Source organism: Vipera berus, assembly GCF_964194415.1.
Source record: "Vipera berus genome assembly, chromosome: 1".
NCBI lineage: Eukaryota > Metazoa > Chordata > Lepidosauria > Squamata > Viperidae > Vipera > Vipera berus.
The window spans coordinates 305,658,786-305,685,427 of record NC_138202.1 but is presented as its reverse complement, the minus strand read 5'-3'; the positions used below and the strand labels follow the sequence as shown (position 1 = coordinate 305,685,427).

The following is a 26,642-nucleotide window of genomic DNA, read 5'->3' as shown; positions in this document are numbered from 1 at the left end:
TATAAAAAAGGGAGAAGGGGAGTCTACAATATGTCCCAGGAAATAATTTTCTTCTTTTTCCTCCTTGGGTATTTTTCTTCTCTCCTTCAGCTTTGTAGCTCATAACATAGGTATATTTTGTGCTGTTACTGAAATAATCCACAGCACCTTTTATGCATGACATGAGCTGGAAATTACAGAAAACAGCATGAAAGTTTCCATTGTCTGCAGCTTATTTTGCAGAAAAGTAGTAAGGTATTGTGAATGGCTTGTGAGAGGAGGGAATCACTCTGTAACAAAATGGGATGGTGGAAACTTCATATACCCAAGATTTCAAACTGCATGAGTGAATATAATTTGCCCTATGTGGTGATGACTTAATAATGATACAATAAGTTTTTAATTTTATCAATGGGAAAGATCATTCTGAAATCATATGGCCAACATTATAAGTTTATACATATGGGTTACTGCTAATTTTGTAAAGCTAAAAACATAAAATTATGAAAATGCACTAATTGGTGGTGATAATTTATCATTTTTTTCATAAACAAAGTCTAGCTCATAAGTTTAAAGCAACAGTTATGAGAATCTCTCAGAAAAGGTGATATTTGGAAAGTTATTTTATTCCTTTCTGTTATTTCTTATTCTATTAATTTCAATCACTGACTGATTCCAAAGCGGGTATGGGTAGCTTATAATGTAATAAACCACAATAACACAATACAAAACAAAATACGTCACTCTATACAAAAATATAGACCAAACACATCTAACAAGAGGCTCCATCCATCTTAATCCAAGGTCTCAGAGTAAACCACTATTTGAGGCATTACGAAATGCCAACACAGTAGAACCACAAGGATTCCAAGAGAGATCTCATTCCAGAGGGCAAGCACCATGACAGAGAAGGCATGTTTCCTGAGATGGCACTGTTTAATTGACGGAATCTTGATTTTGCTAACTTTACCATCACATACTGGTGAGGCAGAAACCACAGGAGAAAGTTGGTCTCTCAAATCATTTGGCCTTATGCTATGTAAGGCTTTATAGTCGTAACCAGCATCTTGAATTCCATCTGGAAGCATACATGAATGGGACCAGGTTACTTAAAGAACTGTCTTGTCCCAATTACATCAAGCCCTCCCATCTGGTCAGGCAAGATATAATCCTGTCAGTTAAAGAATTTCAACTGGCAAGTCTAGGAAAAGAGCCTTCTCTGCTGTTGCCCCTGCCCTGTGGAACATCTTGCTCCAGAAGTGAGGTTTGCTCCCACTCTTTGGGTCCTATGTAGAGCATATTGCTGTAATCAAACTGAGGTCACTAGAACATTTGTGCCTGTCCAAAGGGCCTCCCGATTCAGGATGTGTTTGACTGGCACATTAGATGGAGCTGGGTGAAGATCTTGGCCATAGCTGCCACCTGGTCTTTGAATGGGAACTTTTTGGATTCAAGACACTCTGAGATTATTAATTCTCTCTCAGAAATATTGGAGAAAGATGATCAAAAGCACATTCTCCATGATCCCTGTCTAATGTATGTAATTGTTTCAACAATTTTTCATTGTTCCATCTTTGAGTTGTAAATCATCTAGAGACAAGTGATGACAGCATAAAAATATAATGTAAGAGTAATCTTCAGGGCTGAAGAAGCTTTTGGATGAGAAGCTAAATGTCTTAGAAGAAAAACAAGAAAGTCCAGTTGCTTCTTGAAAAAAGCACCTTTGGGACAACCAGGACCTGGATGACTAAGAATCTCCATAGCCATCCCAGAAGGTGGCAACCACAGATGAGTTGTGTACTGTACTGTTGCCAGGAAAATTATGTGAAAGTGTCCCTATGGTCACTCGGAGTCAACTATGACTCAAAAGAGACTTTACCTTAATAGGAACTATAACGCAAGAATAATCTGTTCATGTCAGAGGAAGGAAAGGAAGAAAATATCTCTAGCTAGCCAAGAACATGATTTAGGATGAGAACACAGCATGATAAAAACTGTTGTTGTTAGTTGCAAAGTCATATAGCCTACTAAACTACATAGCCTCAGCACCAGAGTGGCTACTGGAAGAACAAAACTTCCATCTATCATTTCTGTTCTTGATATGCCTGAGAGCAACCCCAATATACACAAGACTACAAGCTGAAGAGAAAATAGAATTTGAAGTGAAGATCATCTTGGAAATATATTGTGAAAAGCTACATATTTTGTCTACTTCAAAATATATGAGCTAGAAAAACATTCATGGAAACTGACTACCCGTATTCATTTGCTGCAGCTTCTTTTCCCATTTTTATAAATAGTTAACTTCCAAACTGGAATCCCCAATTTTTGGATAGTGCAATAAGCAGCAAGAGGGTAGTGTGTGTGTGTGTGACATGATGTTTAATTTTAATCCTTTGTTAGGTTAGAGCAGAGGTCTTCAAACTTGGCCCTTTTATGACTTGTGGACTTCAACTCCTAGAATTCCTCAGCCAGGCATGTTGGCTGAGGAATTCTGGGAGTTGAAGTCCACAAGTCATAAAAGGGCCAAGTTTGAAGACCCCTGGGTTAGAGCAATGTTTCTCAACCTTGGCAACTTTAAGCTGTGTGGACTTCTATTCCCAAAATTCCTCAGCTAGCCATAGAAAGGAGAAGGAAGGAAAGAAGGAATCATTACCCAGAGAACCATCATACAATATTCTACTTCAGAACCTTCTAAGCCAGTAGATTTTATCATATTCCTTGGCAACCCCACAATGCATTCCCCACTGCCTCCACATGAGATGGCAGCTGCAGAATCAACAATGGCCTGTAGGGAATTCTGATTGCATGTACGCAATAAACTAAGCCACCTTGTGGCTATGTCTAGATAATAACTATTAGATAATAGTTTCTAGAACATATCATGGACCAAACTGTTTTTAGGGAACCTTAGTCTCTATTGGAAAGAATGTTTTGTCATAGGTTACTCGCAAAATATTGTTTCTGGTTGTCATTCAGACAGAAATTCCAATTTGTAAGAGATGATTCTTATACTGACAATGAGACTTGGAACCATTATGTAAGCAAAACATAAGGTCAAACTGCCTTGCCAGCTTAAAAAGACTGGCGTTGTCCCCACTGAAATCAAAAGCTGAGGTGGAAAAATGCCAAGGTTAGTGGCTTTTAATTGCTTGTAAGTAAGTTTGATTTCTAAATGCAAAATTACTTGCCAAATGTTTGAAACAATGCTTCAGGCTTTCCTCTAATGCTTATTAATCTGAGTCCAAGAGAATTGTTTTTTGTTCTTTTCTAGTCATGTTTCTACTTAAATCTTGTAATCAGGAGTCACTGTGAGTGAGTTGAATGGCCATATAAATTTTCTTAAATAAATGAATCAGTCCTAGACCCAGGGACGGAAGATTGAAACAGCCACAAAAATTAGACTTTCAGTGACAGGGTAGGTACTGTCATTTATTTTTTTCACTCATGCTGAGGAAAATGTTGTCCACAAATAATGTTCACTTGGATCCCGCAAGATAATTACTGGCCAATAATGGCAGTTAACCAGCAAACTGTTGCTAGATGTTATGGAACTCATCAGTTCACCCATGGACTAGACTGGTAAAATGAACATACCTTAAAGGAGCCATGGTTAAAAGGGCATCCAGGGCTTGACATATTCCAAAAGGCCTCTGTGTAATATTGTAAACCCCCCCCCCAAAACTGTCTTTGAATACCTGACAGTCAGCATCTCTTTCCTGTAAACTAAGTGAGGCTACAATATTTTATAAACTGAGCTGCTCTGTGCCGCTGTGGATGCTTTGTTTGCCAGAGACCTTTTGATTACTATACCTTCCAATCATTGTTATGAATAACCCTCTGCTTGTACAATTGGTGTATATGGAAAATTTTCTAGGAGAACTACTGTTAGGATTTATGCTTTTGAAACTGGCCACAGCTACACTGAATATTTGGAATCCAACAAATGCACCATACAAGGTAATATAGAAACTCAGGTGTACATATAAGTTTACAAATATAATTATTGTCTTTTTTTTAAGATGCTCTGGGTCCCCAATATGTTCTTAGGAAGTTATTTCTTCATTCAATGCTTCCTCTCTGTTGGATTACTAACAAAAAACTGAGGCTACTGTAGATTGTACATTGGGTGGGGTTGCTATCAATTTTATTTATACAGAATACAACTTAACAAAATGCATATTCTCAGAACCAGTGTTTGCTGGTTCCAGTGGTAGTCAGATAGACTATCAATTAATTTCCTAATAATATAATTTTTATACAGTTTCATTTCCTACAAAGGATTAGAATTTCCAGCAGGAGGACTAACTTAATACTGCAATGAAATAAGCTGTCAAGATAATATGGAATGACTGTCCTCTTGTGCATATTCATTGATTTGTATAAGCTTTTTCCAAATCACTGTAACATAATGAAATTAGCTTCACTGCTTTGAGTTTGTCATGGCTTTCATTTCTTTCAGGATCTAACAAAAACTTCTGATAAAAGTAAGTTTCAGCTATTTTTTCACAGAAGGATGATCAGTATTTATGATGTCTAAACATCATGATAAATATTCTTATTACTTAATGTAAACATCTGCATCATCACCTTCCTCTTGTCCTACTTGGCTACTTAATTGGCATTGCCCTTCCAGGATTAAGTTCAACAAAGCAGCTCGCAGCTCATGTTAACAATCAGAATTTGAAACCATAATTATTTGTAGGTTTCACATTTCAGGTAGCGCTAACTTGAAATGATGTATGGCATTTGCAGATTACTTTTAACCACAAAAGAGCTGCCAACTGTAGCTAAAGAGGATGCTAAGTAATGAGGCAGCATGTATACTTACGTTAGCCATTTGGAATGGGTTCACATGTTGTGTCACCATGTCTGATGACCTCCATCCATCTGACAGTAGAGTTGTGAGGTCTTCAACCAATTAGCTTGTCCAGAAACAGAACTCACAGTGTTGCAGGACTCAAATAGTTTTAGTATTTTATTGTGTTACCAATAAAATATCTGAAACTTACACAGTTCAACAGCTCTCCTCTTCTCAATAAATATAAAAACGAATATACCAAGGGACAGGTACTAGGGCACCAGAGACTGGTTATGTGGAGAGAGGTTTTTCTGCGGACTAGGGGAGGTATGGTTTTGTGTGCTGCCTGCATCCTGCAGATGGGGCTTGTTTGTGTGGTCTGGCTGCTGGCATGCCGCGTCCTGGTACTGGTCCACAGACCGGGGGAGGGGACCTCTGCACTAGGGTGTACATTAGTTCAGTTAAACAGGGAAAAGGAGATTTGAGTGTCCCAGGAAATTGATTTAACATCTGCTTGCAATTCCTTAAAGGAGCTGCATCCTTTTCTGGGATAGCACAGCTGTCCATTAGTCACACAATCTTATGACAAGACACACTGAAAGAATACTGTGGTTACATACATTCATAAAATGACAGCTATGCTCATTTTCAGAAAATTACCGCAAAATAATTTTCTTTTTCAAGCAATTTTTTTTCCTGTCATCCTTCTGGCCCCCAGGATGGTCTGTTGTCCCAACTTGAGTTTGGTGGGTTTTTCTTTCCTTTTTTAGGGCCCCTCCTGAAAACTGGACAGCAGGCACGGTCAGCCTGGTGAGGTAGTCCAAACAAGAAACTCATCCCAAAGTACTACTCTAACTTTATTGTAAGATTACTTTAACAAAATTGCAGATCTGAATGCACATCTTTCCCCCTCAATCTTTATAGTACTAAAAACTAGACAGGGTCCCTTCCAAGAAGTTTGCCATACCCACATTGGTTTTGCAGACTCAACTGCGGCTTGTCTGACTGTGACTAGCCTACAGCTCTTCCTTCTGTCTCCCAAGGTCATTCCCATAAATCACAGGTAGTCCTTGAATTATGACCTCAATGAACCCCAAAATTTCTGTTACTAAGCAAGACAGTTGATAAGTGATTTGTGCCCCATTTTATAACCTTTTTGCCATGGTTGTCAAGTGAATCACTGCTGTCATATGAATCTGGCTTCCCCCATTGGCTTTGTTTGTTGGAAGAGAGTTGGAAAGGTTACAAATGGTGGCCACATGACTCTGGGACAGTGCAACTGTCATAAATACATGGCAGTTATGAAGCACCCAAATTCTGATCATGTGATCATGGGGATGCTGCAATGCTCATAAGTCTGAAAACCAGTTAAAAGTCATTTTTTTCAGTGCCATTGTAACTTCAAACGGTCACAAAACAAATGGTTGTAAGTTGAGGATTACATGTAGGTAGCCACATATTTTTTTATTATCAATATTATTATAAATGCAAAATTGTGAAATCAGAGTTGCCAGTTCTTTAAGTAGTGTTAGCCTTCATATGCATCAAGTTCTTCCCAAGAACCTAGGATGTGATAATGCACTGGCATAATATATATGTGGATTCAAACAATGTGGCTTTTTGTAATTGACAATTGTAAATTTTTAAGAGTCATGAAAGTTCTCCTGCTTGAGCAGGGAGCTGGACTAGGAAGACTTCCAAGGTCCCTTCCAGCTCTATTCTATTCTAATTCTAATATTTTGGTATGGCACCCAATATGCTGGAACTATTATGGCCAGTTTATACCATAATCTTTCAATATCAATTTCCAGATCTTGATACGTTGTGATCTTCTCCAACTCTTTGTCATTTATATTATCCCCTGCTATTGCCACGTCAATTATCCACACTTTCTTCTTTTCAACCAGAGTCATATCTGGTGTGCTATGAGCCAAAACTTTGTCATCTTCAGAAATCCCAAAATATTTTAAACTGCTCATTCACTTACTTTTTCAACTCTACATTCCCACCAATTTTTCATTACTGGTACATGATCATTTTTACAGATGTTCCAGTGAATCATTTTGGTGACTGTGTTATGTTAGTTTTTTATAATCAATTTGTACAAAAATTTTGCTCAAGCTGAGTGTATGTTTCTTCTGCTTCTTTCCACAATCTACACTTTGAATCATTTGATGATTTTTTCAATTCGGATTCTTGATTGCATTTGTTCTGACAGCTTGTTCTTGTGCAACTAAAAAATCAAACCTTAAGTTTCTTTTTTTAATGTTCCAGCTGTAAACTATTGCGAGGTTTTATCTTTATCCCTTTTCCTCAATCTTTTGTAGAAATTGACCATGTAATAATACTTTTCCTCTCAAGTATTCTATTTGTGTTATTACATTATTCTGATATTCAGTTTTTGTTTCCTGTACATTTAGTATCGTCTAGTTCTGAACTTGCATCAATTCTTATTTTTGGCTACCAACACTTGCTTTTCTTCTTTGATAATTTGTTTGACTTGAAGTAAACCTCTTCTTCCATTTCTGCGAGGCAAGTATAATGTGTCAATATCAGTATGAGGATGTAATGCATATTGAGTAGACATCAGTTTTGTTGTTTTTGGCCAAAACTGTCCAGTTCAGTTTGTGTCCAGTTAATAATTTCAGCAGTGCATCATATCACAAATACGGCACAGGTACATTCCTTACATCTGATATAAATTTAAGTTTTGAAAGAGGAGTGTCTTTGATTTTGACATCATTTCTTCCTGCTGCTTTGAGCTTGCATATAAAAATATCCCACAAATAACATTTGTTGTTGATGCATATAACATCCTTGACAATGTTGGACAAGGTTTGAAGAACTGTTTGCTTTTTACTGAGTCAGTTCCATTTGTATTTCCTTGGCTTCCCAATAAAAACACTAAGAGTTACTTCTGGACAACATGCATACAACTAATTGACTGAAGCCTAAAACGGGTCCCCATTGAATTGTCAGTTCCTGGGAGACTTAATGGAATGTAGTAAGTCTGTTGATTTATTTATTGATTTTATTTACTTGGAAGAACAATCAGAACAACTTCTGTCTCAAAACGACATCTTGCCAACAGATTATTTTTTTGGCAGATCTAAAAGCTTTGGCAATTGAGTTACATTGACCAGGTTGGCTCGTAGTCCTAAGAGCTGTGAGCCTAACATATCTGTATATCTCCTGAATGGGGGAAGCTGTTTTAAGCAATGTCTGTAGAACACAAGAAAGTTCTGCTCAGACAACAGCAGGCAGAATGTTAAAGACAGATGAGGGATTTGACTTTTTGGAAATTTTATTTGGGAAAAAGTGTACAAGACCAGCCAATTACATGACATTTTTTTCTTTTCATTTCAAATGTAATCCTCCCACATCTACAAGGTCCAAAGTTAAGATGAGCTTGCTAATCAAATGTGGAGGAAATTATGACAGAAAATGAAGCACCAGCAGCGCAGTATGGTTCTGGAAAGACCTCCGAGGAACATTATGTACCCTTTCTCTTTCCAAACTTTTAATGGAAAAAAATTATGTCATAAAGGTGCCATCTTTAGAAATGTCATGGGATGCACTGAACGTTCTGAATGCTTATTGTTACAGACAAAAAAACCTTAAAAATGAAATATTCTATATACGGTAATTGGAATGCTGCCTTGGAAAAATAGTCTTTTTCCAGTCCAGTCTTTCTCCCTTATATTTTATAAATCTAAGTTATAAATCCAAAAACAAAATGCAACTGCAATTTGTCCACTAAATGAAAAAACAGTGATTGCAGGCATTAAAGTGGCTGACTCAAGTTGAATTGAGTGCACTCCTGGTACAAGCACTGGCGTTTCATGGGACTTTCTAAGTCTGTATCAGTACAGATGAGACCTTCTTAAACCTGCTGCTCTTCTGATGGATCCAAGTGATCATTTTCACAATTACTAGTTAGAAAGCATGCGTTTGGAATAGTCAGCATTGGAATATTGAGTTTCATAGTGTTCAAAAGGATGGTCAAAAGACTTTGCCAGTTCTTTGTTTTGCTTTTTCTTCAGTATCCTAACAGTAATTAGAAGAATAGAATAGAATAGAATAGGATAGAATAGGATAGAATAGAATAGAATAGAATAGAATAGAATAGAATAGAATAGAATAGAATAGAATAGAATAGAATAGAATAGAATAGAATAGAATAGAATAGAATAGAATAGAATAGAATAGAATATTCTTTATTGGCCAAAGTGTGACTGAACACAATGAATTTGTCTCCAGTGCAGACAAATTATTATGGTTTCATTTCCTGGATGTTTTCACAGGACAAACTAACCATAAAACTGTACACATCCATATCTGCAGTTCTCCAGGAAGAATAGCAATGAATTGTCTAGACATGGGTAAGTGTTCATGTTTAAGCCTATACCATGGTGATAAAGGGGGGGGGGTAAATGGTGATAAAGGGGGGTAAAGCAAGCTCACTAAAAGCATTCATGGACTCTGCTTCAGCAGCTTAACATGCTCATTATTGTGAAGTTGGAATTAGGAAATTCTTCTCAGTGTTAATGTTTGATGGGGAAATACTTCCATTGTGATCTGAAGGTACTCCTAGATTGCTGGCAGTTGCCAGAAAAGCAGATGGAAGCTATGGCTTGGGGAGTTTTTGCCCAGCTTCAGCTAACATACCAATTATGGAACTTCTGGGGAAATCTGGTGAGTTTTGGCTAGAACTACTACACTTTTTATGGGGTTACCTTTGAAGACCACTCAGAAGCTGCAGTTCACAGAATGCAACAGCCCGCTTACTGATGGGAAAAGCTACCAATGCCACAAAATACCAGAACTGCTAAGTCACCAATAGGTGTCTAAGTGCAATTCAAAGTGCTGGTTATAATTTATAGAGCATTTATGACTTGGCATATAGATATCTATAAGCCTGCCTATTTCAGGAGAACCATCCCATCCAATGAATTCAGCCCTCAAATGAAATAAGAAAGGGCAAAAGTAAATAGTTTTTTATGTTATGTACCTCTTGTGTGGAACATCTTGATTCCTCCCTTGCTGTCATTTTAGGACAGCAGTATACTGTCCTAAAATATACAGTATACAGTATACCGGGAACGAATTCCCATCGCCCAGTACGCTTACACAGAGAAGGCCTCCTCAGGGTACCGTCGGCTAGACAATGTCGGCTTGCGACCCCCAGGGGAAGAGCCTTCTCTGTGGGAGCGCCAGCCCTGTGGAACCAGCTCCCCCCTGAGCTTCGGATGGCCCAAGATCTCCAGTCCTTTCGCCGCGGCCTCAAAACACTCCTTTTCCACCTGGCTGACCTAGACTGACAGGGATTTTAATTATATTTACAATTCTAACTTTATTCTTTAATTTATTTTAATTTATTTCAAATTTTATTTTTTAATTTACTGTACAGAGACCTTTAAGTTTTGATGTTGTTAGCCGCCCTGAGTCCCTCAGGAGATAGGGCGGGATATAAATCCCATTAATAAATAAATAAATAAATAAATAAATAAATAAATAAATAAATAAATAAATAAATAAATAAATAAATAAATAAATACTGTTCCTTTGCAGGGCATTTGAGGTGTTAATTATGAAGGAAGTGCTCTCTTGCCGTGGTTGCTTAGGTAGCGTTCTTTTTGGGAGGAGGGGACTTTAATGTTTGTTTTTACAGAATCTATATGTTGTAAACCTCTTTGATTGTATATTCTGCAATAATCCATTTTCACTGATAGCAGCTTGGTTACTACATTTTGTACCAGTTGTAGCTAACAGGTCATCTTCAAAGGCAGCATGCCTAGACCTCTTTGCAATTCTACAACCTCATTTTCTTATTCACTGTTTAAGCATAGTAAGAAAGGAAGCAATAAAACATACCAGTATAGGGACACTAACACAACCCTTAATTAAAACAGGCTCAAATAGCATCCTAGCTCAACCCAGTTATTTTAAATACATTAAATTATTGCAAAACATCAATAAACTTCTAATCATCTACTAAAGAAAGCCAGACTTAGGAACATTCTGTTCCACTATCTTTCTTACCATTGCTGTTCTTATTCTGCCTTTTTCAAAGTAACACAACTTTATCATTAAAGGGAGAGAGAAAGAGATTAAATACTCTTGTTACATTTAAAGAATGTTTAATTTTGTCCAGAGAGATATGCTTCTATTAGTTAATTCAAAACGGATGGTTGCCTAGTCCTAAATACAGTTGCTTGGTTACCATTTTGCTGGGCATAAAAACAGTTATTCAGCCAGCAAGGAACACCCCACTCTACTCCACCCACTCACCCATTGCTTGTCTAATATCCTAAGAAGGAAGCAAAGGCAGATGCCTGCCTCCTGTTCAGACAGACTGTAACTGCACAGGTTGCTCTCCCTTTGGGATCCATCTTGTTCTGCCAAAAATGTGTAATGCCTTGTCCTATCTATAAATGGTATGAACTTCGGTAGTTCTGACCATCTAATTCATTCTGGTAATTCCTGCAGAATAATTATAGGAAGGGCTTATGCTGGTGATATTTCTTTGTTTTCAGTGTTGGTATATTTGCGACTGATAAGCAACTTTTCTTCCAGTGGTTCCACAGCTATTGACCCTGGTTCTCAGCCAACAGTCCTCAATCCTATAGCCCATTTGTCATCAGATGTCTAGGAACTTCAACATCTAGCACAGTTTTTATTGGCCTAAGTGGCAATTGATGTGGTATGGGTTTCTGAAAGTTACATCTCACCATATTGTTTGACACTCTAACATATGGCTCCTTTGATAAAATGTGTCCAATTCATTCTAGTGAACACTGAAGACCACTCATCTTATTAGATAAGCAAATGTTCATATTCATGCAATGGTTAATATATATTGATGTCTTTATATTACTCTTCCTTAACCTGGTGCTCTAGTTGTATTTTATTTGAATTTCTCACATCTCTAGCCAGCAGCAGATTAGAGAAGACTAGTATAACCAGCTTAAAATGATGCCCATTGAAGATCAATATATCTGGACAACATTTAATTAAGGAAAATGGTTGTATGCCAGAATGAGGACATTAAACAACTACCTAAAACTGCCTTATTGCCTCCTGTCTGAGATTGTGGACAAGCTTCTCTGGGAGATACAATTCAAAAACAGTTAACCACTGATCAGTGCTGTGAACACCACTTCCCGATACTTGCTTCTTTTTAGCTCCAGTAGTCAAAAAGTCAGAACAAGGATTTACATACGTACTAAACTAGCAAATAGCTGGCCCTAATTCAAATTAGTTTCCATTGGTTAGACGTGTTTGTTTTGTTTTTAATTTTCCATCTGAAATTGTGTACCCTTACACAGTGAATGCTTGTCTTTGTAAAAACACAACGTAAATGTGATGTTATTGTAATTGCTCACCGAAGCTCAAATGCCAAGTCTTGGGACCTCTGCCCTTATTGCACATTGCCCAGGGATATCTTAGCAGCACAATGGCCTTGGCTGGCAGTAATCCCTATAGCGGGAAATAGATTTCTCTTATACTCAATGGGAAGATTCATTATTCAACCCATTCCAGACAATAGGGAGCATTTCATTCAAGAAGGAAAAGCAGACCCAGAAGGATAAGAACTTTCATATCTTTAACCTCCATCTCCACCTTTCATCTATATATATATATATATATACATATATACATATATATATATATATATATATATATATATATATATATATATATATATATATATATATATATATATATATATATATATATATATATATATATATATATATATATATATATATATGTATATGTATATGTATATATATATATATATATATATATATATATATATATATATATATATATATATATATATGTTTAAGTATTTGTCAAGGCTTTTTGAGTGGACCTTGCTAATTAACTCTTTCATTCCTGTTTTGGCCCGACTCAGGGCTTATCCACAGGACATAGTCAACTTATGACAGCTCATTATTTGTGTAAATTATTCAAATTGCTAATAAAGAATTTGGGAGGCTAAGATGATCATTTCGAACTCTTTATGTTCTCATCAGTTAGTCATACCCTTTATCTGAGATATATATATGAAAAAATGCCAATTTTCACGTGTTTTGGATAACTTACAATTACTATTACTTAGGTTACAATGACTGTGCTAAACCATAATATAGTTTATATGATTTATGGATAACTTACAATTACTATTACTTAGGTTACAATGACTGTGCTAAACCATAATATGGTTTATATGATTTATGTTCCCAGCCAATTATTCATTTTTCTCATACTTAAGTCAGCCCTGGTTTACTGTAATATGCAAACTAATCTGATTTAATAAATTCAGGTCTGCAGGTTTCATTTGCCTGTTTGAAATGGCAGAACTACAGTGAAATAAAATACTTCATTTGTTAATCCAAACAGCCATATAAAAAATTACATTAAGTCTTTTTCCCCAAGCTAAACTTGAGCAGGAACTGGATCTAATATCAACACATTCTATTGCTAGAGGTGGATTCTCCTCTTTCCTTAAACTTTCCAAGATTTTAGATGATGGGAAATGAACATTAGATTCTTTATTTTATGGCTTGTCTGACAAAATACCTAATAGTTAATGGATACTAAAGTTGGAAAAAAAAAACTCCAAATGATCATGATATAATTATATAGATCCTAAGTGTCTGTTAATTAGCCTCCTTGCCTATTTTTATTTTACCTGTTTTATTGAGTTTAGAGGCCTCTTGATTCCCAGTGACTCTGGAGAGCTTACAGCTTGAAGGGAAAGAATAATGTATGAACATTTTTATATTTGGATAAGAAAAATTAAAGGTTTAAATTGGAAAGATGTAAATGCAGAAAGGATCTAAATCAGACATGTCAAACTCGTGACGTCATGTGACATCACACAACGTATCGGAGCTTTTTCACCATTGCTGGCAGTGGGGTGGGTGTGGTTTCCCAGTGACGCTTCCGGCCCACGGGCCAGCAGTTTGACACCCCTGATCTAAATAATGTTGCAGGAAAAGTCTTCATCATGGTTCAGTCCAAGCTGGGAATAAACAACATGGCGACTACTTTAGAAAGGTTGCAGTTTATTGAAGAGGAGAGCCAGACAGAAAAATGGCTCTGGAAGAAAGAGAGAACGCACATGTAGGGAGTGGGTTTTTATACCCTCTGGGGCTTTTGAGGTTGTTTCCTGTTCCTGTTTGAGGCTTTGTATTTCCTGTGTCATGTATTTTGACCTTTGTCTGAGTGCGCCCCTTTGGCATCTGTGGGTTAATCCTATTATGTTCTGTCTTAGAGTTTGAGTGGGGTATGTAGATTTTAGGTGTCTTTGTCTTCCTAAACTTCTAGCTGGGGGCCTCCAACCTTCCTGGATTATTTACATCTGCATTTCTGCAGAGCTGGTTTCTGCTTGGGGAGGGAGACTTGGGGCTATTAAGAAAAACTGGGCATGCTTTTCTGCCTCTTTTAAGATTCTTTGGGGAAATATAATATTCTGCCCTTTTAATATTTCCTTCTCTGGGGGGGCTAACTTCCCACAATAGCTTGGTAGATCACAAGCTGAACATGAGCAAACAGCGTGATTCACTTACATCACATGCTATACTGATTCAAAAGAAGCACAGTCAAAATCAAGATAGGTCAGCATTCCTCTCTATTCTGCCTCAGCTAGTAAATTATTTCAGGATATGTGAAGGGGAGTTTTCCCGATATTTCCCAGGGTGAGTCTAGTTACAATGGTCCTTTTGTAGTTATGTGGGATAGTCACTGCAACAGCTGCTTTTAGACAATTGTTGGTGTATTAGTGAAATACATCCCTTGGTTTTGAGGGTCCATTCTCAAGATCCAGCCTTAAAGGCAGTTACCATCTCGCTGATATTGGGCTGTTCCTGATTAGTAAATGTTAGCAGAGACAACTTTTAAATCTGTCCTTCAAACAAAAGGAAAACACTTTGCGCACTTGTTAAATTCAAAGCAGAATGACAACAAAATAACTTTTGAACTACTTTCTGCTTGTAGTAGAGTAGTGTAAGTTCAAAATTTCAGAACACTTGAGAAATGTGATGTAATAGTGACCCAACATCCAATTTGAGGCACTCAGAGTTGGATGCCAGCCTTATTTCAGTCTGGAAGAGATGCTTAGGGAGGAGTCTTGTCCAGTCATTTGGAAATGGTTTGAACTTTTTTGAACCTGAGGAAGTAAACTTGTTCCTTGGGACTTTGAGCTCAGCTACCTGAGATCTGTGCTTTTCCTGGCTTGTTAAAGCAGCTCAGGAGTTTTGTTTTACCAATTAACATAGAAATTTAATAAAGTATTCCAAATAATGCATTCTACAGAGGTAAATGACACTATATTTTTAACAAATTACCATGTCAATCTGCTTTCTATTTGGGTAGTACTTCAAGGATCCAAAGAACTGTATTCAGCTGTGTCAGTAGGCAGGCAAAAGAATGTGGTTAAAATAACACATATAGTTTGGATTACAATTTCCATACTGCAGTTCCTTAACATGACCATTTTGCTAGGATGGATGGAATTCAAATCCAAAGCAAGTTAGAGAAAACACAATGTGCCCTAACTTTAGGAGGAAACCTTTTCAAAGGGGCAAAGACCCAGAGAAGAGACCTTGTTGTCTTCTATGTTAAGCATGAGAATTTAGAGGCAAGCATTCCCCCCCACCCCTGCAAGGTGGCAATTTTTTGCTTGTCTCTTAGGCCAACATGTTCGTGTCATAATGCAGTCAAACCAACTTTCACACTGCAGAAGTCTCTTTCTTAATATATTAATTTACAAATTTTCTGATAATTTCCAAGCTCACTGAATTTTTCAGAAATGGCCTTTATCATAAAACAGCCCACTTGCAAAGCATTACAGAGAGCTGTGTTTGTCCCATCAGGGGTGGAGGAGAGGAAACAACTAATTTCTTCAGCTAGGTTCAAATCCAATTTCTGTACCACCAACGCCCCATAAATTAATCTGAACCGAAGTGCAGTATCAGCAGGAAGCTATCAAGAAAGCAAGTCCACATCCATAAAGAGAGAACACCATGTTTTAAATAATCTGTCATTTACAAGGTCTGCTGGGATACTCTGATGCCATTAGTAACAATTCTCCTGTTCAGATCAAAACACATCAGTTTCCAAACAATTCAGGCAGGCAATAATATTCTACTTTTAAACAGCACAACTGAAACTTGAATTACAGAAGGCATTGTACAGATACTCAAGATGTCCCATTTTACACTAAAGGACAATTATATAGAAGACTTTCACCCCCTAGTGTTACATTCTCAGGATTGCAATTTATGGGGGCAGAAAAAGAACCCCAGGCCACTTAGCTACAGATATGTTGTCTGAAGCTTGTTAGCTTCCTAATATTTTATGTTGGAAATACAATTTCCAGCTAGGTGTTTGGCTTGCTGGTGAGGAATGCTTAAAATTGGAACCTCAGAATATCTGAGAGCAACTGGCTAAGAAAGGCTGGCACAGGTATTTCTTTGTTATTTGAATATCTAAAATCTCCATTTTTTTCCTGGGGAAAGTAGATCCAAATACAATCCAGATCTTATTACCATAATCTTATTACTACAATATTTCTATTTCATACACACACACACTGATGATTCTGTTTTAAAATAATTTTATTAAAAGTTTTTAATAAACCTAATAAAAGCTAATACAAACTAAACTAGAACAGAAACAAGTAAAAAAAGAATAGAAAGGGGCAACAAAGAATAAATAAGCAGCATCACATGGAGCATAAGCTAATATGTTTCACCCTTCTTAAAATTACATATAAAACAAACCCATGTTGGCTTTTGGTTATGACTTTGTTTGCCTCTAGGTCAGGGGTGTCAAAGTCAATTTCATTTGAGGGCCGCATCAGCATTGAGGTTGCCCTCAAGGGGCCGGGTGGATATGGCCAGGGTGGGCGTGGCCTACTGGGTGGACGTGGCTAGAGTGCATATGGCCTACTGGGTGGGCGTGGCCAGCTCTACAGCGTTCACATCAAGGGTGCCTATGGGGGCCTGGGCAGGAGTGGGACAGATCTGAGGGTCTCTGGCAGAAGGAGGGTCTCTGGGCCAGGGCCAAGGCAGTGGGGGCCGTTCCCTCACTGTTTCCAGGATGGCTTCGCGGGCCACATGAAACCACTTCGCAGGCCGCATCCGGCCCCCGGGCCTTGTGTTTGACATGTCTGCTCTAGGTGTTCACTGATTCGTTGCCTGATTATCTTTTCCAGAATCTTCCCAGGTAGTACTTCAACCTCCTCAAAAGGGCCTCACTGCCATTTCAGTGCCCCGATATATTGGAACAGAGAACCCTTAAATTCAGCATGTTGACACTACAAGTAATATATGGCAGATTACAAATAACCAGCGTAGAGTACTGGTTAAGGCCAAACTACCTACTAGTTTGGAGTGTGGTTTGACAAGCTATTGTCTTTGCCTGTTGAAGTCTCATGGATTTCTCAGAAGTAAAACTTAGAATTCAAGAATTATTAAAACTAAGCAAGCTAAACCTTGCCATATGGTTTGAAATTTGATTATTTCCAAAGCTTTCTAAAGTTGCAGGGTTCTGTCTTGTACCAAGCAAACAGTTGGATTAGATGACTTCTGAGCTTCTTCCAATTCAATGATTCACATGACATGATGTGTGTTTTCCTGCCCAAACTCAATTCAAAGGAAATAATTAATTGTATTCATGGGAAGAAAGAGTCACACAATTCATTTACCAATCATAAGTGGTCAAAATTTGAGAATCTCTGGCTTATGATACTGGACCATATCCAGGAACTCTTGAATTCAAGCCCATTTTCGCCTTTGAGCTAACCACTATCTTAACTTAACCCAATCCATCCTACTTCACAAAGAGGAAAGAGTACAATGTACACTGCCTTTAGCTCTCTGAGGCCAGACAGGCAATAAATGTAACAAATGTATGAAAGAGTTGTTGTATATACTAAGGTTGTACAGACCTTCAGATTCAAAGGCAACAGGTATATCTGCAACTCTTTAAAACTTTGAAGATTGCACAGCTATTACTCAGATGGTATAATTTTTTTCAACCATTAATCAGAAAAATTTTCTTTTTATTAAAAAGCAACAAAAGATTGCCACTTTTAAATACTTCACTTCATATAGAAAAGATTATCTCCTGCAACAGAAAAGCTAGCAGATAAGGAAGTAATATGCCATCCTTTTCTATTTTGCTAGAAATATTATAGAGAAATGTGCATTATGTTCACTCATGTCAATAATCTATATTTCCCCTGAACTCAGAACTGCTTCAACAAAGAGTTTGACATCCAGAAGCTTAATGAAATATAACATACTACTGTATTATTCAGTGTTTCCATGTGCCAGATATAATCTCTTCCAAAATACTTCATTGCAAGTTCCTTTTATTCTTTTCCCCAACAATTGCTCTGTGTTCCATGGCCAATGAATACTCTTTGTCCTTAGTGGGATGGGACTTTGTGGGAGAATAGTATATATTTTAAAATTTCTTTTCAAAAAGCCTCCACTATAATAAACCAATTATAGTTAACATAAACCACCAATACAAGCATTCATATCAACATTAAAATCTAGCACAGTACAATCAAATCATCAGCAAATACAAGGAAAAATTAATGAAATTAATAGGTCTGTACAAAAACCTATAAATAGAAAGCTTGCCCATACCACTAAGAATGATTTTAATGAGTAGATGGATTGAGTAAAAGTTCTCTCTCAAGTAATGTACAGTAACTGTAGACCAAGATTTTGATATCAATCATAATTAAGTTGCAAACCATTAATTATATTTTGCTAAGCCACAATTTCTTGAACTATTCTCAGTTGATCTCACAATCTCAAACAATAGACTAAGCCATAATTCAGGGTTTACAAATCATATTATACAGCAGACTAAGCTAAAACCAAATTATCTTTTTTTTTAGCTTGATCCAATCTGTAATGCCAATCTAAACTATATAGCAAAGTTTTACAGAATGGCGATGAAGTTCAGAAGCAAGCCACTTGGAATCTGAGTAGCTATTTATTTCCTACTTTTATTACTTTTATAAATAACTCAAGGTGGTGAACATACCTAATACTCCTTCCTTTTCCTATTTTCCCCACAATAATAAACCTGAGAAGTGGGTTGGGCTGAGAGAATTTAACTGGCCCAAAATCCTCCATCTGGCTTTCATGCCTAAGGCGGGGGTTAGAACTCAAGTCTCCTGGTTTCTAGTCTGGCTCTCTAATAAAAAGAGAGAGCATATAAACAGAAAGTACACTTATGCTCATAACTGAGCTCAAAATTTGTTGCTAAGCAAAACAGCTGTTGAATTTTGCCCATTTTATGACCTTTCCTGCCCCAGTTGTTAAGTGAATCACTGCAGTTGTTAAATTTTTGTTGTTAAGAGAATCTGGCTTCCCCATTGACTTTGCTTATCACAAAGTTGTAAAAGGTGATCGATCACGTGACCCTGGGACACCTGCAACTATCATAAATACTTGCCAGTTACCAAATGTATAAATTATAACTTCATATGGTCACTAAATGAATGGTTGTAAGTCAAGGACCATCTGTATGAAGCTATGCATATTTTTAAAAAGTAAACATACAGCAAAGGCAAAACACACTCCTGTACTTGCCACTAGATCCTCATTCCTTCCTTGACATTCTCTGCTCTGCAAATGAAGATCTTAAGTCAAATATTCTGGATTCACTTCAACAGTCTATTCTCCCAAGATATTCAACAATACAAAACAGAATCACTAGAAACAATAATTAAGTTTCCTCTAGGGTCAGATGTTTAAGATGTGATAGTAAAATAGTAGCACACAAAGCTTGCAAACATTTAAATAGCTCTTAAAGATAGAAAAAGCTTTAAACTGCCATATTTTTTTTCTGGAAAAAAAACAATTGCACAGCTGAAAACATTTTGGGGCAGATAACTGAAATAAAAATTTTTATCAGTTAAAAACTTTTGCTGTAACAGTATATTTAGTGTGAAAAAGTAGAGATGTTTGCTAACTTTTTTCAACTCATTATTTTCAGGGTTTATGATTTGGTAAAATATAATAAATACTGATGTATGTGGAATCACAATCACACAAGCTAGATAACTGTAACTTTTTTGATTTTGGACTGTTAATAAATAAACACAACTCTTCCAAATAAGATAACATCCCAAGAAACAGTATACTGATAATTTCCTTACTTTCCTTTCAATAGTCAGCTCAGCCATACAATATTACAGAGATTAGTTTCTACATATTTGCACACTGCATTAGTCATATTTAAGGTACCCTAGCGAGTTTCTCCAAGGAAATATGGCTGAGCATATTTATGGCTGAATACATCACCCAAAATCTCAAAATTACACACGTAATAGCAAGCTATTGTTTAAGAAGAGCAAGGAGAACATCGCAATTCTTCCAGCAAAAATAAATTAATAGGATTTCCCTCAATCGCAGCTCGTATAGTAAAGCCCGCAAGCCGCTGATCCACCCGGCTTGATTTAATCCCGGTCTCCCCTTCTGGTTTTGCTTAACAGCGCTCCTTCTTCATTGGCAAATTGCTCCTCCAGCCGTTCTTCTTTATTGGGTGAGGAATTGCTTAAAGGAGGCGTTTTCGTGAGTGACAGCCGGCTGGAGCAATAGTACGCTGCGCTAATCAAAACTCACCCTTCCGAAATAGGTCGTGCTGCAACTAATGAAGGGCGTCCAGTTGTCGTGCTTTCCGTAAAGAGGAGTTGGTAAACAAGCCCCGATAATCAGGGCTTGGCATCCCTGTGGAATCGCCCCTGAGCAGCGAGCAGTGTGGAGCACGCAGGTGAGAGATCTTCAGGAGCAGCTGTCGGCACGCGCTCTGTTAAAAAGCAGCCTGGCCTCTCGTTTGCATCTACTTCCTGGGCCGGCTTCTGGGAGACCTTGACTCGGGACTTTTTGCATTTCGGCACCTTGCCTGAATCGGTGCAAAATTGCCGCCTTGGGGCGCATACGGTGCAATCCCGGTAGAGAAAGGTCTTCACTCAAGAAGATAGGGGGAGCTTTCGGTGTGAAAATGGGTCTTCTTGCGAGCATCCTTAATGGGGCCTTTCTTAGGAGGTAACTAAGATTAAGGCTGCATGCAGCCCTCGGAAGTGGCAGTAGTTGAAGTCTGGGATTGGAAGCAATTCGCACTGTTATTAAGGAGAAACTTCCTAGCAATGAGAACAATTGAACCAGTGGAACAGCTTGTCTTTAGGAGTTGTGGGTTGTGGCATCACTGAGGTTTTTAAGAAGAGACTGGCCAGCCACTTGTCTGAAATGGTATAGGGTAGGGGTCTGCAACCTTGACAACTTTAAGACTTGTGGACTTCAGCTCCCAGAATTCCTGTGCTGGCTGAGGAATTCTGGGAGCTGAAGTCTACAAGTCTTAAAAGTTGTCAAGGTTGCAGACCCCTGGTATAGGGTCTCCTGCAACTAACAAGTGACCAGCCCTGGAAATCAGGAAGACTATGACACTATGAAAACACTCCCATGTGGTTGGAAACACTCCCATGAGCTATTGTAAAACAAGTCCAGTGCTCTTTCAGAAGAGTACTAAACTCATGTTTAAAACAGCCTGATTACTTAACAGCTGATAGGCACCAAGGTATGTACACCATGCAGCCTCACTCCCTCGCCTAGTCAAATGTAACAGCTTACAGGTCCAAAAGAGGAAGCAGTGGCAGAGGGGAATGCAACTCTTTACCCACCAAATAAACAAGGCTTTGAAGTAACCCAGCCACTTTGGTATTTTGCCTACTCTTCCAGCCTGGGAATCAACTGTCTGGAGCTTCTCAAAGCTTTAAGGAAGGTTTGAAGATGCCTGAACAGGTCTAGCCAAACTTTGCTTCTTTTTCAGTTCCATTCATGATTAAGGAGAATAATTGATTAAGGAGAATCTGGTAGATATTTTCCTGCCAGTTGGTGACATTTATTGAGGGAAGAGGAAAGCAAAATCAGGGAATCCACCATTTCCTTAATATGCCCTGTACACAATAAACAAGGGCATCATCATTAGGTGGGACACTTCCTTTAGCACACGTGTGTCAAACTCACCACGTCATGTGACATGCCGGCAATGGGGTAGGCGCAGCTTCAGTATGATGAAACTGGCCTGCAGTTTGACACCCCTGCTTTAGCAGGATATAGACTGACAGTGGAAACAGTAGGTTTTATGCTGGTATTGTTTTCTGATGGCTGAAGGATTGGTGAATAGTTCTTTAACAGAATCATGAGAAGGAGCTTTTTCAGGCTACAGGTCAATGTAATTGAGTTCCTCAACCTTTGGTGATTAGTGGCAACATTTGGAATTTTGAAACATGTTTTGGATATATTAACAAAAGACTACTGGAATGAGCCTGAATTCACAAAATGGCTGCCATATGTGAAATAAGTTAACAAATATAAATCAGAATGTTATTTGCTACCTTCTCTACCTACTTTTCTGAAGGATGCTTCTTACAGTTATGCTATTTCTGAATAGATGGGTAAATTTTCAAACAGCATTGGGAAACAACTTTTCTATAATCTTAAGAAAGGTGTGAAGTCATATTTGTGACTCAAGGCATTTTGGATAGTAATGATAATACTGAAATTTGCTACTGGTTAGCTCCCCATTTTTAATCAGATTCGTTTGTTGGAAAAGTACAAAATTAAGTGGGACAAGGAATCTGGCAGGCACATTGACTGCAAGCCACACAGGTACTTGAATTGTATTCACTAAATGTGGCGTAAGCCTTGTTGAAAGTAATAATATTTACTTTCAAATACTCATCTTTGGGTGTTGATATTAGGCTTTATCTTTCCACTTAAAATAAACATGAATTAAAGATTTGCAGTCTTAACATTTATTAGTTTTGCTTTTTTAAAAAAAATTCTTTCAAGCTTGACATTGTTCTTGGCTCAGACAAGGCCACCTGTATATTGGAATTTAAAGCTAATGGAAAATACGTCTACAGAGAAAGGATGTGGTTTATCTTTGCACACAGAGAAGTTCTATTGTGTTTTTAAATAGATAAACTAGATCTGCTCAGATCTGCTCACTCTAAATGTTTTTTTAAAAAATTTCATGTAATATTTTATTCTTATCAGACCAGTATATTTTCAGTAGTAATTTGACTTCTGGCAATACCCACTAATACTTTTTTCTACTTGATTTAAACCAGGGATGAATATAACTCAGACTTTACTATTGTGTTACTTTTATTAGAATTCCAAGAGTTGCTAACAAGTACGAGGTGAAAAAGCAAAAATGTAGGTGGAACTAGGTATCTGCTGTATCTTATGAACAATTCTTCAATTCAAACCTGGATCTAAGCTATATTTTCTTTTTCCCCCCAATAAAAAAGGTATTGTTTTTTATTTTATTCTTTTTTAAAATGTACACCTCCCAGAGCCTTTTGGAACCAGTCAATGCCTAAGTAAAGTAATTGTTGGTTGCATATTCAGCCAGATATTTAGACTGGATGTTGCATTTTTATCCTTTTGAATTCTTCCTGAAGACCTGGGAAAAGCAGATGTTGTTTGATGGTGTTAGAATCATATGGTTGGAAGGGACCTTGGAGGTTGTCTAGTCCAGTTTCTTGCTCAAGGCAGGAGTCTTCATCCCAGCTTGGATAAATAATTGTACAAACTTTTTTTGAAACCTCGCAACAATGGAACACCCACAACACTGGGAAGCAAGCTGTTCCACTGCTTAATAGTTTTTGCTGCCAGGAAATTCCAGATTGGATCTCCCACTGACAAGCTTCCACCCATTGTTTCTTGTCCTACTCTCAAGTGCCATAGACAATAAGTCAATGCTCTCTTCCCTGTGTAGCCTTTCAAGTATTGGAAGACTGCTATCATGCACAAGTCTTCTCTTCATGAAGCTAAACATACCTAGTTCCTTCATGAGTTTTAGCTTCCAGATTTCTTATCATCTTTGTTGCTCTTCTCTGTAATCTTTATAGGACATTAGCATATTTTTTTGTGTTGTGACCAGAACTGGACACAGTATTCCAGATAGAACCTCCCCAGTCTGGTCTAGAGTGGTACTGTACTTTTCTTGATCTTGATACTAACTTCTGTTTATGCAGCCCAGGACTAAGTTGGCTACTGACTCATCCTTAAGCAGTGGTCCACCAGGACACTTTGAATGCTCTCATAGGTACTACTGTTGAGCCTATCCTGTATCTCTATACCTGATTTTTTTTCTATAAGTGCAGGACCTTTTTTTTGCCACTGAACTGTATCTTGTTGGATAGGGCCCCAGGCTCAAGTCTGTCAAGATCTTTCTGACTTTTGACTCTTTATCTTCCAAAATGTTAGCAATTTCCCCTGATTTTGTGTCATCCCTTTGGGGTTTTTATGAAGATGTGTTATTGTCATAGAATATAAGCTATTACAAGCAAACATTTCCTTTTGCAATTAACTGATAATGATTTTATCAATGCCAATAGTATTTAAATAGTGCTAGTGGTATTTCTTGCAGATATTCCAATGCACCATTATTGCTACTTTGTCATACTGTTATTTGTAGGTAGTCTGTGGAATCTTCTTGCAACAGCTAACTAGGTCAGAGGTAGGCAACCTTGGCTCTTTTATGACTCGTGGACTTCAACTCCCAGAATTCCTGAGCCAGACTGGCTCAGGAATTCTGGGAGTTGAAATCCACGAGTCATAAAAGAGCCAAGGTTGCCTACCCCTGAACTAGGTGGTCCACTGTTTCTTCACCTCCTTTACAGAGTTGGCATTTGCTGTCTCCTCCTTTTTTTTCAATTCTGGCTCTATATGCATTTGTTTTTAAGGTTGGTCTTACTGTATGTAACTGGAATTAGCCCTCTGTCTCTTTCTTCAACTTTCCTGCTTTTAGCCATTGCCTGGTCTTTTTGTTATTTGCTTTGCCTGCTATTTTTTGTGTACTGGCCAAGTAATACTTTGCCTGCCATGTCTCTTTTCTAGACTTTATTTAGTCTTTCTTGTAGGCTAGTTTGTTCTCTTTCCCACTGTCCTTCAGATATTCTTCCAATGCCCTTTTTTTCTTTTTCAACTGTCTGTGTACTTGCAACTTTCCATGTCCAGCTATTTTCCTTGGTAAGTAGAGTCTGATATCATTGCTGTGAGGATGAGGGGCATGATTCATTATAATTATTTTCCTGGTCATCCTAGCCAGAGCTTTTAGTTCCGCTTGAGTCCAGGCCATTGTTCGAGCTGTTTACGTAATGACTGGAATTACCCAAGTGTTAATTGCCTTGAAGGTATTTTCTTCACTGAGTTTGGACTTTAAGATTTTCTTCACTCTCATGATGTATTCACTTCTAACCTTCTTGACTTAAGTATGCTTGATGTTGTCAGCTTGAAGAATACCCAGATATTTGTAGTGATAATCTTCATCCAGACTCTTGATGTTATTTCCATCTTGATTCCTTCAGTATTCACTATTTTTCCTTTGTTGGTGCACATTTGTCCTGTTCAAACTCCATTGCAATATCTTGGCAGTACTTATAGACAGTGAAGAGCAGCAAAAACAGATTTTCCCACTAGTTTTGTATGGCTCCATACATGCTAATTCTTTCCTGCTTTGTTCTTCACAATTGAGGGTCTTTTTTATATTAATACTAATAGTAATAGCACTTAGACTTATATACCACTTCATAGTGCTTTACAGCCCTCTCTAAGGGGTTTACAGAGTCAGCATATTGCCCCCCAACAATCTGGGTCCTCATTTTACTGACCTCAGAAGGTTGAAAGACTGAGTCAACCGTGAGCCGTTCAGAACTGAATACCTGGAGTGAGCAACGAGTTAGCCTGCAGTACTGCGTTCTAACCACTGTACCACCACGGCTCAGTTAATATGTTAATATGTATCATTCATCCTAACCATGGTCTATAACTTTCACATAAAGTAACTCAGAAGGGGAAAGGGAAAATGCACCATGAAAAGAATGTCGTAAAAGAATGCAATTCTGCACGAACTGTGCATGCAGTATACTAATTTGTATTTAGAGGTAACTAGAAAACTAATGAACCATTGGGTTGTCGTTTCAGAGCCATTTCTGTACCTAAACAGAGAAACCAAATGATCGTGCAGAAAAGCAGTAGGAGCAGTAGCAGCTTCTGATTTCCTGCCGTCTTTCCCATTGATTATCTTTGTGGGAAGCTGGCAGGGAGCATTAGAAATGGTCAGTGTGGCTAGGTGCAACAGGGCTAAAGTGGCCATAACTTTGCCAAATATAATAATAATAATAATAATAATAATAATAATAATAATAATAATAATAATAATAATAATAATAATAATAATAATAAAAAGTTGGAAGGGACCTTGGAGGTCATCCTATACCATTTCAATCCCAAGGGAATAGTGGATCCTGGACTTTGGATGCATTCTTTAGGTTAGCCTATTTGAGGAATGTTGATTCAAAATTTGTTGCCCTACGATCTACCATTTTGCCCAACTGAAGGTTACAAAGAAACAGGTGAGTTTTTATAGTACAATTGAAAAAGAAATACACTGCATCTTTCTTTTGCGGGGAAGACTGTAACAAGACAACTAGATGATGAGGATCTGTTATTGGTAACATAAAGCATTTAAACCTGTTTCTCTGTTGGGTACAATTGGATATAACAGTACCATTTCCCAATCTGATGCTCTTCAAATTTAGTGCCAATTAAATAAGTGGCTGGGATTACCCAAAATGTAACCTAAGTCAGCTAGAAGGTACTGCTTTTGAGAGCCCTAGAAAAAAGTGTTAGTCTTTTAAAAATTGAATTCCAATACATTTCTTTTTTTAAAAAAACATACACCATGCAAAAAAATCAATTTTATAAATAAATGTGAAAGCTTTTTAATAGTTCTAGAATACTGGTTA

At 37.6% G+C, this 26,642-nt stretch overlaps 1 protein-coding gene across 5 annotated transcripts in view; it reads left to right on the top strand.

Moving 5' to 3' along the window:
- PSEN2 (presenilin 2) overlaps positions 1-26,642 on the top strand; it is a 56,506-nt gene that overhangs the window by 9,923 nt on the left and 19,941 nt on the right. For 3 of the 5 annotated variants that reach the window (XM_081313572.1, XM_081313571.1, XM_081313568.1), the window contains exon 1: positions 20,459-20,593. The exons of 1 other annotated variant lie outside the window; for it this stretch is intronic. The gene's annotated coding sequence lies outside the window, so the exon portion shown is untranslated. Of the gene's footprint in view, positions 1-20,458; positions 20,594-25,756; positions 25,953-26,642 lie in introns of those variants that run through there. One more of the 5 variants, XM_081313570.1, reaches the window with a different exon arrangement.